General features: G+C 44.1%; 1 long non-coding RNA gene across 1 annotated transcript in view; it reads right to left on the bottom strand.

The window, feature by feature from the left end:
* Positions 1-1,288: 1,288 nt before the first annotated feature.
* Positions 1,289-17,005, bottom strand: part of LOC128361037 (uncharacterized) — a 190,427-nt gene continuing 174,710 nt past the window's right edge. Inside the window, exon 3 of the long non-coding RNA XR_008321544.1 lies at positions 1,289-1,313. This is a non-coding gene — a long non-coding RNA (uncharacterized LOC128361037). The remainder of the gene's footprint in view (positions 1,314-17,005) is intronic.

Raw genomic sequence — 17,005 nt, 5'->3', positions numbered from 1 at the left:
AAGGAAGGAGGAAGGAAGGATGGAGGAAAGAAGGCAGGTAGGAAGGAAGGAAGGGAGGAAGAAAGAAGGAAGGAAAGGAGGGAGGGAGGGATGGATGGATGGAGGGATGGATGGATGGAGAAGGACCAAGCTACAAAAGAAAAGAAGAAGTTGTTACCCTTTTGCACTCCTGTACCTTCCTCCCTCCTTGCCTTCCTCCCTTCCTTCTTCTTCCTTCCCTCTCTTCCTCCCTCCGTCCTTTCCTATCCTCCTTCCTTCCTTCCTCCTTTCCTTCCTCCCTTCCTCCTCCTCTTCCTCCCTCCTTCTTCCTTCCCCTTTTCCTTCCTTCTTCCTTCCCCCTTTCCTTCCTTCCTCCCTCCCTTCCTCTTTTCCTTTCTCCCTCCCTCCCTTCCTCCCTCCTTTCCTTCCTTCTTCTTTCCTTTCCCTCTCCTCCCTTCCTTCCTCCCACCTTCCTTACCTCCCTCCTCCCCTCCTTCCTTGCTTCCTTCCTCCCTCCCCTCCTTCCCTTCCTTCATCTTTCCTTTCCTCCCTCCCTCCCTCCCTCCCTTCCTTCCTTTCTTCCTTCATTCCTTCCCCCTTTCCTTCCTTCCTCCCGCCTTCTCTCCCTCCCTCCTTCCCTCTTTCTTTCCCCTTTCCTTCCTTCCTCCCTTCCTGCCTCCCACCTTCCTTCCCTGCTTCCTTCCTCCCTCCTTTCCTTCCTTCTTCCTTCTCCCTTATCTTCCTTCCTTCCTTCCTTCTTTTCTCCCTCCCTCCCTCACCTCCCTTCCTCCCTCCTTTCCTTCCTCCCACCTTGGGTTTGAAATGTGACCTTTTTATAGTTTTTAGTTGATGTAATGTTTTTGTCTTTTCTTGACGGTTAAGCCCTACAGTGACTTTCTTCTTTATAATTACTGGTTGTTTTATTCAGTCCAAATAAACTTGAGAATTAGAACATATAATTTCCTTTTGGGGGATATTTGATTAAAAATAGCTGCCTGACAACACATGACTTAAACACCAAATGGAAAAGCTTTAATTAAACTTCAAAACAGAAAGAATTACTGCAGACTGTGTCTCAGAGCGCCGAGGCAGGAAGGAGGAAGTCAGGACTCACCAACGACGGCTGAAGCTTCCTGTCGTCCTCCCCGGGTCAAACTGACCCTGTCTGTTTTGACTGTTCCTTCTTTCCTTCTTTCCTTCCTTCCTTCTGTCTGTCCTTCCTCCCTCCCTCCTTCTCTTTCTTTCCTTCCTCTCTTTCCTCCCTTCCTTCTTTCCTTCCTTCCTTCCTTCCTTCCTTCCTTCCTCCCTTTCTTCCTTCCTCCTGTCCTTCCTTCCTTTCCTCCCTCCCACCCTCCTTCCTTCCTTCTTTCCTCTGTCCTTCATTCCTTCCTTTCCTACCTCACTCCTTTCTTTCCTTCTTCCTCTTTTCCTTTCTCCCTCTCTCTCTCCCTCCCTCCCTCCCTCCCTCCTTCCTTCTTCCTTCCTCCCTCCTTTCATTCTTCTTCCTCCCTCCCTCCCTCCTTTCCTTCCATCTTCCTTCCTCCCTCCTTTCATTCCTTCTTCCTCCCTTCCTTTCCTTTCCTTTCCTTCCTTCTTTCCTCCCTCCCTCCTTTCTTTCCCTCTTCCTTCCTTCCTTCCTTCCTTCCGTCCTTCCTCCCTCCCTCCTTTCCTTTCTTCTTCTTTCCTCCCTCCCTCCCTTCTTCCTCCCTCCCTTCCCCCCTTCCTTCCTCTTTTCCTTTCTCCCTCCCTTCCTTCCTCCTCCCTCCTTCCTTCCTTCCTTCCTTCCCTCCTTTCCTTCTCCCTTCCTTCCCTCCCCTCCTTCCTTCCTCCCTCCCTCCCTTCCTCCTTTCTTTCCTTCTTCCTCCCTTCCTTCTTCCTCCCTTCCCTCCTTTCTTTTTTTCCTTCCTTCCTTCCTCCCCTTCCTTCTTTGACTCGAAGACAACTGGAGGGTTAAAAAGATATTAAACTGTTATTGTGACCAATTCTGCACAGGACTTTTTTTTTTTTTTGTATGTCATTCTTCTTTCAGCTGTCGAGTGCAATGACTTCACTTCACCTTTAGAGACACAATGAGGAGCTCAGACATCTGGAAGGAGCTCAGAGTAAAACTCCTGCTCCTTCACTTCAAAAGGAGCCAGTGAAGGTGAAGTCTGGGCTTCAGATTAAGATCCCTCCTGGATGCCTCCCTTTAAAAAGGTTTTCTAGTCACATTCAGAAGCCACGTCTGAGCTACCTTGCTTCGCCAGATAAGCAGTCGGAAAGGAGGGAGGAGGGAAGGAAAGAAGGACAGAAGGAAGGAAGAAAGGTGGATGGAGGAAGGAAAGAAGGAAGGAAGGAAGGTAGGAGAGAAGGAGGAAGGACAGACGGGAGGAAGGAAGGTAGGGGGAGGAAAGAAGGAGGGAGGGAGGAAGGAAGAAAGGACTGAAGAATTTTAATTGAATTTTATTTAAACTTCATTTGAATTTCTTTCCTTCCTTCCTTCCTTCTTCCCTTTCCTTCCTCTTTTCCTTTCTCCCTCCTTCCTTCTTCCTTCCTCCCTTCCTTTCTCCCACCTTCCTTCCCGCCTTCCTTCCTCCCTCCTTTCCTTCCTTCTTCCTCGAATCAAGGAAGGAAGGGAGGAAGGAAGAAAGGATGGAAGGGAGGAAGAAGGAAGGATGGAAGGGAGGAAGAAAGGAAGAAGGGAAGGAAGGAAGAAAGGAAGTAAAGGAGGGAGGATGGAAGGAAAGAAGGACAGAAGGAAGGAAGAAAGGTGGATGGAGGAAGGAAAGAAGGAAGGAAGGAAGGAAAGAAGGAAGGAAGGAAGGTAGGAGAGAAGGAGGAAGGACAGACGGGAGGAAGGAAGACTCTTAATTGTTCTCACTGATTAAGGAGGACAACATTTAGTCATACACATACACATACACACACACACACACACACACACACACACAAACACACACACACACACACACACACACACACACACACACACACACACACAGTGCAAACAACTATAACATATACTGTACAGTCAAGCACATATATAATCCTTGACACATTCACACAAGCAATCCTTACCACTCACATGCACACACACATTCTCAAACCTTATCATACACACACTAACACCTTCTGTGTGTGTGTGTGTGTGTGTGTGTGTGTGTGTGTGTGTGTGTGTGTGTGTGTGTGTGTGTGTCATCGAAATCCACTTTATTTACATATCTCCCCTCTTTCTCTTTCTTTCTCCTATCCAAATAGTCTTTCTTGAAGCAGATGCTCATTATCAGCACTCATCTCTCTCTCTTTCTGATAGGGCTTAATATGTTTAGAGTATATGTGATGATATCATACTCCTCTGGGAGCTTCCTTATTTTATTTGGCACACTGCCTCTTCTGCCCCTTCCCCAATCATTCATGTCAGAGATTAACTAAGGACACCCAGCAGTCCAGAGCTGCATCTCAATTCATGGGATGGAACCATAGACTGTATAAAAGAAATGGACGTAACATCCGTGACGTCACCCATTGGTTTGTGGACTGCTGCTCGGAAGCCAATAGTTTCAAATCTAGGCAGCGCCATCTTGAAAATTTCAGGTGCATGCTGGGAAAAATTAAAACAGGGATTCTACTTATATAGGCATGAGGCGGAGCCATGGGCGGAGCGGGGAGGTTGCTATGGTTGCGAGGGCTGGATCTCGAGGACATTGGTCAATCAACCTGTCAATCAGGACGTAGCCACGCCCTAATGCATACCCTGGAGGAGGAAAAGAAAAGAAAGAGAGGAAACGAAAGAAGGTAGGGGAAGGAAAGAAGGAAGGAGGGAGAGAGAAAGGAAAAGAGGAAGGAAGGAAGGAAGGAAGGAGGGAAGGAAAGAAGGTAGGGGGAAGGAAAGAAGGGAGGAGGGAGAGAGAAAGGAAAAGAGGAAGGAAGGAGGGAAGGAAGGAGGGAAGGAAAGAAGTATGGAGGAAGAAAAGACAGAGAGACGGAGGAAAGAAGGAACAGTCAAAACAGACGGGGTCAATTTGACCCGGGAGGACAACAGGAAGGTTAATGAAAAAATACCGGTTACACCAATTGGACACCGTGTTGCATGACGTTATCGACCCCATAAGAAGTGTTTTAACTCTCACTCTTGCTTTCCTCCCATGCTCCTGTATGAAGATCAATAATTGGAGGTTTTAATATCATGAATTGTATTTTTTTTTTGAAGGGAACATTTTAGAGCCAGTAACTCAGATCAGTTTTAATTCCTACAATAATATTTATAAGGATGATTGAGATTGAGATTTGCAGATATTCTAATATTCCAAGGTAAGTAAATCCAGATGGTGAGATCTGCAGGCTGGAGCTTAGTTTGAGAAGTTACTTTCTTTATACTTCCGAATCATTTTTGCCAATATCTCAAGAGCTACTTCAAAAAGGAGGAGCAACATTGGTGCGTCCCTCTCTGGAAGTAGAATAGGTCTGAGCAGCATCCATTAACAAGACATTCTGTCGTCTTCCTGGGTCAAATTGACCCTGTCTGTTTGACTGTTCCTTCTTTCCTCCCTTCATTCTTTCCATCTGTCCTTCCTTCCTCCCTCCTTCTCTCTTTCTTTCCTTCCGTCGTTCCTTCCGTCGTTCCTTCCTCCCTCCCTCCTTTCCCCCCCCTTCCTCCCTCCCTCCTTTCCTTCCTTCTTCCTTCCCCCTTTCCTTCCTTCCTCCCTCCTTCTCTCTTTCTTTCCTTCCTTCCGTTGTTCCTTCCTCCCTCCTTTCCTTCCTTCTTCCTTCCCCCTTTCCTTCCTTCCTCCCTCCTTCTCTCTTTCTTTCCTCCCTTCCGTCGTTCCTTCCTTCCTCCCTCCCTCCTTCCTTCCCTGCTTCCTCCCTCCTTCCTTTCCTTCCTTTTCTTCCCCCTTTCCTTCCTTCCTCCCTCCTTTCCTTCCTTCTTCCTTCCCCCTTTCCTTCCTCCCTCCTTTCCCCCATAAATCTCATAAATATAAGCAGTAATCCATCACTGATCACAGGTTAGAAGGCCAAATTCAATTAATGGAAATAACTGAATCTAAGCCCTCCTGTTGCACTGAAAAAGTTGTGCATGCACACACACACACACACACACGTAGCCTATATCCCACTGTGCATTACGAGGTGTGAACATTATCAGTGTATGTGTGCATGTATTTCAGTGTTTCCACCTTAATCGGTCTCCCCTATGACCTCCCATAGTCCGCAGGGTATACAGTGCACAGCAGTCTAGCCACACACACACACACACACACACACAAACATTATCAAACCCCAAAAACAATGCAATAACACACACACACACACACACACACACACACACACACACACACACACACACACAGTTAGATATAAATATAGTCTGTTACTATGAGTAGACAGATGGACTGAGGCATGCTCACTGCTGTCAACAACAACCAAATTAGACCATGCACCTGAATGTGTGTGTGTGTGTGTAGGTGTGTGTGTGTGTGTGTGTGTGTGTGTGTGTGTGTGTGTAAGACAGAGAGAGAGAGAGAGCAAGAGAGAGAGAGAGAGAGGGGATATGTGTGTGTCTACCTGGTTCAGTATGGAACCTATTAAATAAGTCATGGGGGGGGGGGGTCATAGAGAAGAGCTGGAGGCACAATAACACCATCTGGACCGTCTCACACACACACACACACACACACACACACACACACACACACACAATAATATGTATTATGTAAAAGATAAATATAGAAGAAAACCATCAGAACCACAAATTGTGCCATGTGACTAAGTGCCATGTTGGTCATGGTCACCGTGACTTCAAATCATGGCAGGAAGTATAAAAATAACCAGATCTCACTTTCCATTGTGTGTGACTGTCGGGCTAACGCTGGAACATGCAGAGCCCCGTTATACTAATAGTGAACTCTTACTGTATGAACTAGCTTAAAAACAGATATTATTCATGTGAGTAACAAATGAGTCTAATTATGTAAATATCTTAAAATGAGTTGAGCAGCAGTATTTCTATTTGATCATAATTATTCTTATCAGTATTGGCCGATTCAGTTTTGGTGCATTTCTAATTTAAAGTGTATATTTGTATGTTTTTTTGGAAGAAGAAGAAGAAGAAGAAGAACAAGACGAAGAAGAAGAAGAAGACGACAGCTCTGGAAGAAAATGATAAAAATAGTACTTTCAATCAACAAATGTTTAACCCTCTGTAAATGACAGTTAGCCACGCTAGTCAGCTACTGAACGTTAACACCGCTAGTCTGCTAATAAACGTTAGCCCTGTTAGCTGGCTAATAAACGCTAACCCTGCTAGCTGGCTAATAAACGCTAACCATGCTAGCTGGCTAATAAACGTTAGCCCTGCTAACCGGCTAATAAACGTTAGCCCACAGACTGTAGCGTTAGCCCCACTAGCCGGCTAATAAATGTTAGCCCCGCTAGCCGGCTAATAAACGATAGCCCCGCTAGCCGGCTAATAAACGTTAGCCCCGCTAGTTTTTTGGCATTTCAAAGGGAAACTGAACAATACATCCAGAGCATCTGTGACTCAAATAATAAGAAAGCTATCAAAACATAATTTGTGCTTTTTATTTACTGTATTTATTTGAATTACCCCCCCCCCCCCCCCCCCCCGGCTGCTGTTCATTGCTTTGTAATGTACATTAATAATTGCTTTTGTACTGAATTATTATTGTCAACAAAGTTTTATTGATGAAAAAAAAGAAAAAAGAGTTGGTGCTTGCTCTGAGGCCTGGGGCTGGAGCAAAGAACCGGTGCTTAGTCAGGCTCTGATTCTGAACCAGCTCCAGCTCCAGCTTGGTGGAAAAGGGGTATTATAGTACTGGGAACACTGGTGGTCCGGGTGTTTCCCCATAAAGAACGAGCTGAAACACAACTACTGGTCATCTCCTGCAACTTAAAACACATAAAGATAAAAACAAGCAGCCAAAAAAAGAAAAAAGAGTCGAGGTCGTCACACACTGTGCTGATTGTGTATGTATGAACGGTGATACATAAATCCTTCTTTAATGTATTTTAATTTCATTTAATTTAATTTATTCCTGTCTGCTCTTGTTGGAAGACTAATTGAAAAATCATCCGCTGCCGTCCTCCCTGCACCGTCTCTCTCTCTCTCTCTCTCTCTCTCTGTCTCCCCTTCTTTACTCTTCTTTGTCCTTGTCATTCCTTCACGTAGCCTCCTAATTAATTTTAAATAATCATTATAAATAGATTGTTTTTGGGATCGTTAACACTGTAAATACTTTGAACGTTGAACATCCTTCCTTCCATCCTTCCTTTCTTCCTTCCTTCCTCCCTCCTTTCCTTCCTTCCTTCCTTCCTTCCTTCCTTCCTTCCTTCCATCCTTCCTTCCTTCCTTCCTTCCTCCCTCCTTTCCTTCCTTCCATGACTTGAGAATAGATTGCATCTAAAATATTTTGAACATTGAACATCCTTCCTTAACTCCTTCCCTCCTTCTGCCCTCCTTTCCTTCCTTCTTCCTCCCTTCCATCCTTCCTTCTTTCCGTCCTCCCTCCTTTCCTCCCTTCCATCCCTCATTAGTTTAGTTTTTTGTATTTTTAAGAAAAGTCTGAAATATAATAACTGGAACAAAAGCCTGCAAGGTGACAGCGGAGAAACAAAAGAAACAATCATTCTACCAACCCTCTACCTGTAGCCTTCAATCTCACCATGACACGTCTCATGACTCCTTTAATATTATTGTGTATTAAAACTGCTATCAGTGATACATTAGAACATTTTCCTTCCTTCCTCCCTCCTTTCCTTCCTTCCTTCTTCCTTCCTTCCTTCTTTCCTCTCTCCTTCCCTCCTTTCCCTCCTTCTTCCTCCCTTCCACCCTTCCTTCCTTCCTTCTTTCCTCCCTCCTGTCCTTCTTTTTTCCTCCCTCCCTCCTTTCCTTCCTTCTTCTTCCCTTCCTTCCTTATTTCCTTCCTTCTCTCCTTCCCTCCTTCTTCCATCCTTCTGCCCTCCTTTCCTTCCTTCTTCCTCCCTTCCATCCTTCCTTCCTTCTGCCCTCCTTTCCTTCCTTCCATCCATCCCTCCTTCCTCCCTTCCTCCCTCCTTTCCTTCCTTCCATGACTCGAGGACAACATTGTGTATTAATCAGTGATACATTAGTTTTTTGTATTTTTAAGAAAAGTCTGAAATAGAAAAACTGGAACCTGACATTCTCGTTGGAACAAAAGCATCGAAGGTGACAGTGATCTTAGCAGAGATGACATGACCTGCTTTTAGTCATTACAGAGGCTTTTTTTTTGTTCCTTATTTATCAACAGGAGGTGTGGACTAGTGGAAATGTGTGATTAATATGAATACACCTTCAGGGAGTCCCTTCACAATCTACTTTTACTGACAGCCAGGCCTGCTGCTGTGCCTCCTACATGAAGAGTGACCGTAGATAGAGCCTGTCATTGTGAGCGAGGTATTATTGGAGACCACAAAGAGAGAGAGAAGAAGCACCAAACACCCCCCCCCACCTGCTCTTCTATAAGAGGAGAAAAACAACTGGTCGCTTTTGAACTTCTGGTGCAGAGTAAACTACAAAGTATGTCTGAAAAGAAAATGACTACAAACACAGAAGAGGAAGCTTTATAAGATGCTTTTAAACAGGAAGCCATCACCAATAAACTATATATAGGATTATTGGATTGGATTGGATGGTCTTTATTGTTGCTGAGGAGCTATTTGGTTTGCAAACAGTAGTCAACACAATCAATAAGCAATAAAAAGCCATAAATGCATCTAATAAACATACTGTAGATATCATCATCATAAGGTTGCAATGAGCCATAAAAGCACTGAGAGTGTATCCGTCCCTTTGTTAAAGTTTATGTGCAATAACAACTCAGCCTACAGCTTGTTTAACCCTCCTGTTGTCCTCGAGTCAAGGAAGGAAGGGAGGGTGGGAGGAAGGAAGGGAGGGAGGGTGGGAGGAAGGAAGGGAGGAAGACAGAAGGAAAGGACAGAGGAACTAAGGGAGGAAGAAGGAGGGAAGAAGGAGGGAGGAAGGGAGGAAGAAGGAAAGAAAGGAGGAACTAAAGGAGGAAGAAGGAGGGAAGGAGGAGGGAGGAAGGGAGGAAGGAAGGAAGACCGAAGGAAAGGAGGGAGGGAGGAAGGGATGAATAAGGAGGGAGGGAGGAAAGGAAAGAAGGAAGGAAGGAAGGAAGGAAGGAAGACAGAAGGAAAGGACAGAGGGAGAAAGAAGGAAAGAAAGGAGAAAGGAAGGGAGAGAGGAAAGGAGAGAGGGAGGAAGACAGAAGGAAAGGACAGAGGAAGGAAGGGAGGAGGAAGGAAAGGACGGAGGAAGGAAGGGAGGAAGACGGAAGGAAAGGAGGGAGGAAGGAAGAAAGACGGAAGGAAAGGAGGAAGGAAGACGGAAGGAAAGGAGGGAGGAAGGAAAGGAAAGGAAAGGAAAGGAAAGAAAGGAGGAAGGAAGGTAAGAGGGAGGGAGGAAAGAAGGGAGGAAAGGAAAGGAAAGGAAAGAAGGAAGAAAAGAAGGTAAGAGGGAGAGAGGAAAGAAGGAAGGTCAGCCAATTATGACCGGCATCAAAATGCTGCTACATAGAAAACAATGAAGGCAGGATGTGTGTGTGTATGTGTGTATGTGTGTGTGTGTGTGTGTGTGTGTGTGTATGTGTGTGTGTGTGTGTGTCTATCTATATCTATACACCTGATCAAATGGATGCAGACTTGACTTGAAGCCAATCTCATTAGACTGTTGTCCACCTCCAGCGCTCCGCCGTCCAGCTCATCAAATCATGATCAGTAACTCAAAGCTAATCTTGTTTTCTCTTCAGGTAAAATCAGAGCACCCCCCCCCCCCCCTCCTCCCTACTCCCCTCCCTCTCTCTCTCTCTCTCTCTCTCTCTGATTCTCATCTTTGAAAACATTTTTACTTTTGGGATTAATTTTCTCTGATAACAAAAGCCTGTTAGTGTTGATTTCCCCCCCCCTGCCAGCTACTTTCTATAATCATAGCTGCATCTGTGATGTTCCACAAATCAATTTACATATTAAGATGCATGGTTTAATAATGGAACCAGCTTTATTTTTGTTTTTCGAGGGAGGGGGATGGGGGGAGGGGGGGCAAGCCAGGATAAGATGCTTATTGGATAATACAACAAATTCTGGCGGTCAATGGAGCAGTGGGTTAGGGTCGGACGCTCTGCATTTCAACCATTTAGATTTGAATTGTGGAGCTAGGCTTCACAAACTGTGTTTCAAGATTTCTGTGTTCAGGATTTAGTGATTAGCATAAACCCGCCCCTGCTGCTGTAGAGGTAGAAATACATTCAGCACACACTACTACTGTTATACTATACAGTTAGCCAGTTAGCTGAGTTAGATGTTGAGCTAGCAGCCGAGTTAGCTGTGGAGCTAGCCACCGAGCTAGCAGCTGAGTTAGCAGCAGAAAGCTCTCAGACGTAGCGTCCATGTTTCTGGTAGAGGTGGTGACTTTGATTGACAGGTGACACTTGGTAGGGGGCGGGGTTTCAGCGGACTCTGTGGCCACGCCCACAGCGTTTGGGAGCAGAGAAAGAGGCTGATTTTTACACAACTTTGAAGCCTAATTTCATATATTTGGCGATTTTTTTAATCACTCAAATTTGGCAGGGTGGTTAACAACACACTTTTCTGTGGTATGTCAAACTCAGAACACATATTTATTCTTACTTTTACACGGACTTTAAGAGGGTTACTTTTGGGCTCTGTTACCTGGGTGGGTGAGGTGTTAAGACAGTATTGCTTTTCAGGTGTGTGTTGCTTTGCTTCTATGACATAGATGAAACATACAACAGTCTCAATTAAACCCACCAGCAGCCGCCACTGGTATACAGTATGTAAATATTTGATGAGCATTTGTATTGGTGTGTGTGTGTGTGTGTGTGTGTGAGTGTGTGTGTGTGTGTGTGTGTGAGTGTACTCTACAGACTCTCAGGATGCTGGGATTAATGGGAATGATGATGATAAACACGAGCACAGCTACAAACAGCAGATTCCAGCCACAAAACACACATCAAGTAGTCAAGTAACATTTCAGGCACTCACAACTTATAGCGTACAAATGCAAATCAGGAAATTAAACTCTCATGTGTAACCTGTTTTTAATGAACGTTAGGACTTTGATGATTAGGATGCACAATATGAATACTCTGTAAGCTGCTCTACATACTAAACACACAGACACATTTATTTCTTTACCCCAACAGAGAAGATGTTAATTCATTTATTGTGGCAGTTATAGGCTTGCAGCTCCTGTGTGTGTGTGTGTGTGTGTACGGTGTGTTGGTTTTTCTATCCTGATGGGGACCGAAACCTGACATATTAATAACCCGTGGGGACCAGGAGTCGGTCTCCACGGGAAAAATCGGCACCAGCATTGGGATCAATAGCAAACAGCCTCCCGATTGGCCTGGTGCAGTTTTTTTGAAAAAAAAAAAAAAAAAAGGTCCCCACAAGGTTGGTTTTCCTGAGTTTGTGTGAACCCCAGAGTTCACAAACGGTACTGCAGTGCACGAATTTCCCCCGGTGGGGACCTTTTCCATTGCATGTTAGCTTCGTATTACCATATTAGCCCCCTGGCTTGTATGCTAATAGACGTTAGCATTACGGGTCCCAACGAGGGGGGCAGAATTCAGGTTTCAAATTTATGTGAGAGTTTTTGATATTTCAAGTCATTTTTTTGTTCAAACAGAATTATGATGAATTTAGGAGTTAAAATTATGGCTCTAGATCAGGGGTGTCAAACATGTGGCCCGCGGGCCAGAACCAGTCCGTCTAGGGGTGCAATCTGGCCCACTTTCCTTCCATCTGTCCTTCCTCTCTACCTTCCCCTTTCCTTTCTTCATTCGTTCCTTCCTTCCTTCCTTCCTTGCTTCTGTCCTTTCGTCCTTCCATCTGTCCTTCCTTCCTTCCTCCCTTTCTTCCTTCTGTCCTTCTTTTCTACTCTCCCCTTTTCCTTTCTTCGTTTGTTCCTTCGTTCCTTCCTTCGTTCCTTCCTACCTTCCTTCTGTCCTTCCATCATTCCATCGGTCCTTCCTCCCTACTTTCCCCCTTTCCTTCCTTCTGTCCTTCCTTCCATCTGTTCTTCATATACCTTTCCTACTTCTGTTCTTCTTTCCTCCCTTTCTTCCGTCTGTCCTTTCTTCCCTCCTTCCTTTTGCCTGTCCTTCCTTCCTTCCTTCCTTCCTCCCTTCCTTCCTCCCTTTCTTACATCTTTTTAATGATCCGGCCCACATCAGATCAAATTGGTCTGTATGTGGCCCTTGAATGAAAATGAGTTTGACCCCTCTGCTCTAGACCCTTTAGAAAGGCTGGACCCCACGGCACATCACCCAGTCAGGAGTCCCCACAAGGTAGTAAAAACGCATATGTGTGTGTGTGTGTGTGTTACCTGAGGTTGATTATAATGTTCAAAAGCCATAATCAGGAAACCCAAACAGATGAGGGAAGTAAATGTAGATAATAGACAGCATCCATATAAATATTGTGGACAGTAAAGGTTTTAGAAACAATATCAACTAACTATGTGACGGCAAGTAAAGTCTAACTTATGATTTCTCCCAAGGCACGAGTTCTAAAAATAGATGAAGGGTTTTTGGTTATTTATTTTAAAAAGCACTTTCAGAGCAGTTTACTTTGAAGATAAATATGAAGGAAACTCATTTGAAATGTCCTCTGTAATAATTAAGCAGGATTTGAGTGTGTGTGTGTGTGTGTGTGTGTGTGTGTGTGTGTGTGTGTGTGTGTGTGTGCTGCGTTGATGAGAGGAGTTGCTTTCACTGCTGCGTTTAATCCTTGAAAATATTTAACCATCATCCCTCCAACATATTTAACATACAAGGACTACTGACGGGGGTCTCTGGGGACCCCCTAAGAATAAACCTCTGTAAGAAACAACCGTCATAGCAAAATGTTAACTTATTCCTTCTCAAAACAATATCAGTTATATAATTAATGTCACATGAAAAAAAACAGATTATCATTATTCTAATAAAGTTGCAGGTAATTTGCATATTGTGTTAAATGAAAATAGACTTTTCTTTATTACAAATTGCAGCTTTTATCACATGTCTTTACACAAAACCTTCAAAGTGGTATTGAACATGTGTGTTCAGCACATACAGGAAGTGAGTCTCTAAGGCTGTGTTTGAAACCGCATACTACATACTTCTATACTACACACTAAAGGACCAGATAGTAAGCAGACCGTTTACACTGTAGTAAACTACACGATTACCCACAATGCATTTGGTTCCTACCCGAGCTGAAATCATCAGGCTGAAGCTGATTTCATTTTAGCTCTAACTCTGTAAATAAACCACTTTATCCACATTTCTAACCTTTTTAGGAAGAAAGTAAAGTAGCCCTTTAGATCCACAATTAATTTGTTTAATTGAGATTAATCGCAGAATTTCCATAGTTAATCGCGATTAATGGCGTTTTGAATAGCATGTTTAAAATCCTGTTATTTTACATTTCAAGGCAGTTTTAAGCCCATAATGTAAAGCATTTCTTACCAGAGTGTCTTAACTGGGAATCAATCACGGCTCTGCTGCGACTCCCACACTCCAAAATGGTCCTTTGGTGGAGCTGAGGCTGGCTTGGCTGCACCTGGGTGTTTAGCGTGGAGGTGCTAACTCAAACTCCACGTACTCCGGTGGTAGTTAAACTCCGTTTGACACAGGTTGCATTTTACTTTTGACTTGTCAACTGAAGCGTCTGGAAGTGTTTTAAAGTTAAACAAGCCGTTCAAAAGTCCAGTAAGCTCTCTTACTTTCCATCAGCGCGGTAGGTTTACTGCAGGAGGCCACTTCAAAGCATAGCGCTACAGCTAGAGGAGCCGTCTACGGGGGAGTAGAAGGGACAAAAAGGCTTGCAACATTAAAATGCGATTTAAAAAAATGGATTGCATTAATCTAATCGCTATTAACGCATTAATGCTGACAGCCCTAATTATAACATAAGCAAACGGAAAATGCAGAATAATTGAGGCCTACCTTTGTTGTGCATTGCTTTTAATAATAATAAATGTAGAAAGATAAACATTTTGAGAAGACTTTTAGTAGCAACTGAGCTCAGGATGCAACATTTTTACATATGTTTGCCTCAAGTTTGGGAAATACTACAACAGTAGAATAAAACAAAAAAATAAGAAAAAGCATGCTATGTCCTCATTAACGAATCTGGAATTGGAATAAATCCCAATGCATGTTCAGGTGATACTTGAATGGTACTTTGAGGGGAATTTTGTCTTTTCATTTTACCCCAAAAATCTTTATCCTCACAGTCGACGGCCCTGAAATGGGACACGACTGTTTGAAGCGTGTCCTCGATGATGTGTCGAGTGTTTAGAGGCGACGGCATGGAGAGGAGGAAGCAGAGGGAAAAGTGATGGGTGCAGCAGTAGGAGAGCCTGTGTGTGTGGGTGTGTGTGTGTGTGTGTGTGTGGGGGGGGGGGCTACAAGAAAGAGGAAGTGTTTGTGTGTGTGAGGGATGTTGGGTTTACATGGTGATAGCGTGTGTGTGTGTGTGTGTGTGTGTGTGTGCTTCTTTGTGCAATTTTTATGTGTTTTTTTATGTATTATCTCCTGGCCAAGGAGGCTTTGTGTGTGTGTGTGTGTGTGTGTGTGTGTGTGTGTGTGTGTGTGTGTGTGTGTAATGGGATTATTTGGCTGGATAGGATACCGGCTGTCATCTGGGAGGATCCTAGCCGAGGCTGCGGCTGAAATACATAAATTGTAAAGAGGGTGAATCACCTGGGATTGCACAATCATATTTCACACACAAGCACAAACACACACACACACACACACACACACACAGAGTGAGTGAGAAACTGAAGTACACATTAATTCACACTGTCTTGTAGGTGCATGAAACACAAAATGGCTCTCAGTTTTTCTCTTGAGCACGCACACACACACACACACACACACACACACACACACACACACACACGCACACACACACACACACACACACAAACTTATTCACAGACTCAGTTGAATGAGTGAAGGCAGAAATGCTTGTGTAGTACCAAATATTAAAGACTGTCGAGTTTCGAAAGTCTAGTTTACGTATTCTTTGATCAGATAGTTCAGATTCATATCTAAAGGGTCTAAAGGGCTACTTTACTTTCTTCCTAAAAAGGTTAGAAATGTGGATAAAGTGGTTTATTTACAGAGTTAGAGCTAAAATGAAATCAGCTTCAGCCTGATCGGGTAGGAACCAAATGCATTGTGGGTAATCATGTAGTTTACTACAGTGTAAACCAGGGGTGTCAAACTCATTTGTGTTCAAGGGCCAAATTTGATTTCATATGGGCCGGAAGGGAGGAAGGAAGGACGGACGGAAGGAAAGAAGGATGGAAAGAAGGGAAAAGTGATAGGAAGGAAAGGCAAAAGGAAGGAAGGTAGGAAGGGCAAGATAGGAAGGAAAGATGGAAGGAGGGAAGGGAGGAAGGAAGGAAGTAAGGAAGTAAGGATGGAAGGAAAAGGGAATATGAAGGAAAGGAAAGATTGAAGGAAGGACAGATGGAAGTAAACAAAGAAGGAAAGAAGTAAGAAAGGGAGGAATGAAGGAAGGACCGATGACACCAGGGTAGGAAGGAAGGAAGGACAGATGACAGGAGAGTAGGAAGGAAAAGAAGACAGGAAGGAAAGTGGGCCGGATTGGACGCCTTGGCGGGCCGGTTCTGGCCCACGGGCCGCATGTTTGACATCCCTGGTGAAAACGGTCTGCTTACTATCTGGTCCTTTAGTATGTAGTATAGAAGTATGTAGTATGTAGTATAGAAGTATGTAGTATGTAGACTTCCTCTCTATCTCTCTACATATAGGACATAAAACTTTTCCTCTTTCACTCTGAACTTTGTAGTTGAACACAAGAGTCGAGAAGCTGCAGAATCATCCAATATAAATGTGTAACGCCTAAGGATACTACGCCGGTAAAAAGGGCTGTGACCCCAAAAAAAAAAAAAACCCTTGACACATCCACACTTCTGGAGAAAAAAGAAAAAAAAGTTGAACAGATCAAAAACAAAAGGAAAGGAGGAACAAAACTGAAAAGAGGAGGGAAGGAATAAACGAGCAGAGAGGACATGAAAGGATGAAAGGAGAGCAGAGGGAGAGATAATTTGTGATTTACAGAAAGGTAGCCAGGTGTTGCTGTCTCTTTGCTCTGTAGAACTGGACCCTGCAGCACATCCCCGCTGTGTGTGTGTGTGTGTGTGTGTGTGTGTGTGTGTGTGTGTGTGTGTGTGTGTGTGTGTGTGTGTGTGTGTGTGTGTGTGTGTGTGAGGCTACTTTCTGCTCTGCTCATTACTCTCTTAATGGAATAGAGACATCTGCTTCATCTCCCTTTCCCCTCTCTCTCTCTCTCTCTTTTTCCTTTCTCGTGTATCCGTCTTCACTTTCTTTCTTTCTTTCTTTCTTTCTTTCTTTCTTTGTTTCCATCCCTCCCTGGAAGAGATAACAGACGGAGGGAAGGGAAGGGTGTGTGTGCCAGCGTACAAAAAAAAGAAGGATGAGAAAGAACGATGGTGCTAAGTGACCAAGTGGGACACAAGAGAAGGGAGGAGGGGAGGAAGGGAGGATAACAGAGAGAATAGAGGATGAGTAGAGGTGCGAGGAGGAAGAAGGGAGGGAGGGAAGAGGAGGAGGAGGAGGAGGAGGAGGATGAGTGCCAGTTCTGTGCCCCAGGCTGGGTAATAATGGAGCTAATGAGTTAGATCAACACAAGGTTTGAGTGCCACAGATTAAGATATTTGCTGGCAAACGGCCTTTTGCTGCCACACTGTAAAAAGTAATGAGATTTAGCAGCAACGTTTCACCAAGTCTCACAAAGTCGATGAATAAAATTAGCTTTTTTTAGTAGGAACTAAGAAAGGAAAGAAGGAAGGACAGAAGGAAGAAAGGGAGGAATGAAGGAATGAAGAAAGAAAGGAAGGAAGGAAAGAAGGAAGGAAGGAAGGACAGAAAGAAGAAAGGGAGGAAGTGTAGTGTAAAATTTAGGGGATAATTACTAATAATGAACA

This window comes from Scomber japonicus, chromosome 6, assembly GCF_027409825.1.
Source record: "Scomber japonicus isolate fScoJap1 chromosome 6, fScoJap1.pri, whole genome shotgun sequence".
Taxonomy (NCBI): domain Eukaryota; kingdom Metazoa; phylum Chordata; class Actinopteri; order Scombriformes; family Scombridae; genus Scomber; species Scomber japonicus.
The sequence above is the reverse complement of the archived record's forward strand: the minus strand, read 5'-3'. Positions and strand labels throughout refer to the sequence as shown.